This window comes from Miscanthus floridulus, unplaced genomic scaffold, assembly GCF_019320115.1.
Source record: "Miscanthus floridulus cultivar M001 unplaced genomic scaffold, ASM1932011v1 fs_573_3, whole genome shotgun sequence".
In the NCBI taxonomy this organism is placed as follows: domain Eukaryota; kingdom Viridiplantae; phylum Streptophyta; class Magnoliopsida; order Poales; family Poaceae; genus Miscanthus; species Miscanthus floridulus.
This window is the reverse complement of record NW_027096958.1, coordinates 28,306-31,450: the sequence shown is the minus strand read 5'-3', so window position 1 is coordinate 31,450 and position 3,145 is coordinate 28,306.

The window sequence follows — 3,145 nt, the reverse complement described above, 5'->3', positions numbered from 1 at the left end:
GACAGGATGCCGATGGTTGTGCCTACAGGGCAGGTCATTTACCGGTTATGACGTGAATGGATATCGCTTTCACACAACAAGCCACAAGCAGAGTCGGCCCAATCAAAGAACCATAAATACTGGAGTTTTTATACAAGGCTTAGATGGGGTTGAGTATTATGGAAGAATTGAAGAAATATACTGAACTCATGTTTCATGGTTGCAAACCTCTTAATCCTGTCATATTCAAATGTCATCGGTTTGATCCTGAAGTAGTGAGGCGGACCCCTAATCTTGGGCTAGTTGAAATTCAACAATCATCTGTCTTACCAGGAGACGATGTCTATATTGTGGCTCAATAGGCCACGCAAGTTTATTATCTCTCATACCCATGCCAAACTATAGACCGTCTTAAGTGTTAGGATGTTATGTACAAGGTTTCGCCACATGGTAAACTACCTATCCCAAACAATCAAGATTACAACATAGATCCCAACACATATGACGAAGAGTTCTTTCAAGAAGATGGGCTCGAAGGGAGTTTTGAGATAGGCTTAACCGAAGCTCAGGGTATGGAAGTAGACAATGAAAGTGGTGCTGACGAGGATGCCAGAGACGAGGTTCAGAATGTGAAGGACTTAAAATTACTTTAGCGATTACATCTAAGCAATGACGGTGATGATGGCATTCCTCCTTCGGAGCATGGGGATGATTATATCGACATGCCTGATAGTGATGATGAGACTTATGATCCAGCTAATCGCGATCATGATGATTATTTCTAATACATGTATGAGACGTGCTAATGTATTTATTATTTGTCATACCATGTTATTTTCTAAGTATGTTTTGTTTATTTTGCATCTATTTTAATGTATTATCTGTGCTAATTGGTTTACTCTTTTTAATTGTAGGTGATTGAATAATGGTGGGTGGTACAAAGAGGATAGCGTCGCTTTACTCAAAAGCGACAGCGACGCATAAAGGGTCCGATGCAGCTGAGGGATCCAGGAAGAGATCTTGGGGTAGACCTAGGGGTCGAGATAAGGGTGGAGGCAAGATGAGGCCACCGTCGCATGTACCTTCGTCGTCGTCTGAGTTACCTTCCGCTCACTCATCCTCTAAGGAGGAGGAGGTACAGGTGGAGGAGGAGGTAGGGGTGGAGGAGGAGGCAAGGATGGAGGAGGAGATAGGGGGTACCTCTTTGTCAAGTTCGTCGCGTGTGTGGTTTTGAGGTCCATCGACCCTCCTGAGGCGACTGATACCTCTTGAGAGACGCCCGCTGATTTGATCCGATGGAGACAAGTAAGTAACTTTATATGTTATCACTAATTTTTCATTTGATATGTTCAAAATTACAATAAAAAACTAATAATTTATCTTAATCACTTGGGTAGGGGTTGGAGGAAGGTCGGTGGGGGTGATCACGCATGCCATGTGAACGGCATCCTAGGTCTTTTGATCAAGGAAAAGTTCCCTGGCCTGGTGTAGTTCGGCGGAACTATCGAGCCGGCCTACACTTGGGCCCACTATGCCACCGTCCTCGACACCCCTGATCGGGATGGCAGGGTATTCATTGACAAGGCACAGCGTGTCAAGGCCGAGCTTTGGGTAAGTCTTTCTCGCACTACATTGCTCAATGCATCGCATTGATTGGACATTCTTGAAATAATGACTGGATACATCACATCTATATATATATACTAGATTTCTTTAGATGTGAGGAGGGATACAAGGCCAAGGCAGATGGTGTGGCTGACAAAGCCGCCAAGAAACTCATCAAGGACATGCACTACAAGGCGCGCATCTAGGCCGTGATCCAATACCACGTGGAATTTCTTAGAGAGAGGATCCCTAAAAGGGCGGCAAGAACCATGAGCTTGACCTCGAAACAATACCTGAAGGTAAATATAGAACATTAATACTTATTTTTTCTAAGATTAATTACGCTTAATTTCATCTTCTTATATGTCATATACTTGATGACGTAGGTGCCTCCATGGTGGTGCGCCTACGATCTGCAGTGCTGGGCCTGGATGGTGGACAGGTGGTGCGACCCCGCATGGGAGGAGAATCACAATGCTTGTCGAGAGTGGCATTTGCCGATGTTGGGTGCACCACACCATCAAGGCAACCTCAACCTCTCAGAATACGTGGCTAGATGGGTACACGAATTCATTTCTTTATTCTAACGCTCAACTCTGCATAATTTCTAATTATATTGCTTTTTTTGCAGTCGGCGGCACATGGTGGCGATCCTTGCTCCTAGTTCATGGCATATGCTTTGGCCCACAAGGCGAAGGCGATGTTCGATGTCGCCTACAACCCTAGAGGACCCGACTTCGGCATACAGCAACAAGCCTGTCCACAGCCGCCACGATGGATACACATCGATGGCAAGGGTGGTCCATGGCCCAGAGTATGATCCAAGCGCCCATGACCTTGATGGAGAAGTGGTCATGAGGGCTGGGAGGAGGCAAGAAGCATGGCCGGTTCTAGATTGGCGACGGCACAATTGACATGGCCAGTACTCCCACTCTCTCCTAGATTTGAGCACGGAGCATGGGTTCTAGTCCAGGCGATACGCCCACAGCCAAACTCTACACGGTTCTAGATGAACGCACTCTAGGTTATTTCTGTTTTATTCATCGTTCATTCATTTTTAAATACTTTTGCATTGCATTGTAACATTGGGATGAAATATTGTAGGCTCTGCTAGAACAAGAAATGAGGCACTGGGAGGAACTAGAGGGGAAGATGGAGGCAGAGCAGGCAGAGGATGGAGCAGCAGATGTTTGAATATATGAGGGGTGTTTACGCTGCAATCGGTCAACCTCCGCCATCGATGCCAGTCCTTCCTCCTCAACCTGCTCCAAACACTGTTTTAGGCACTGTGAGTCACTTTACAACCTTATAATCACCATTTCTAGTTTATGCAGAATCAATCTTACAAAGATGCCCAGACACTAGAAACTTAGTTACTAATGCTATATGTTTGTTACCAACTAGTTGTGCAGCAATCTCTTCTCCTTTGTGCAATCTTGACTCACACAAGCAATCTCTTCTCCTTTGTGCAGCATCAATCGTTGGCATCGAATGAGCCTCTGGTCGCAGTGGAACTCATGCCCTAAGTAGACTTGTGATTTTATTTGCATTTGCATTTGTG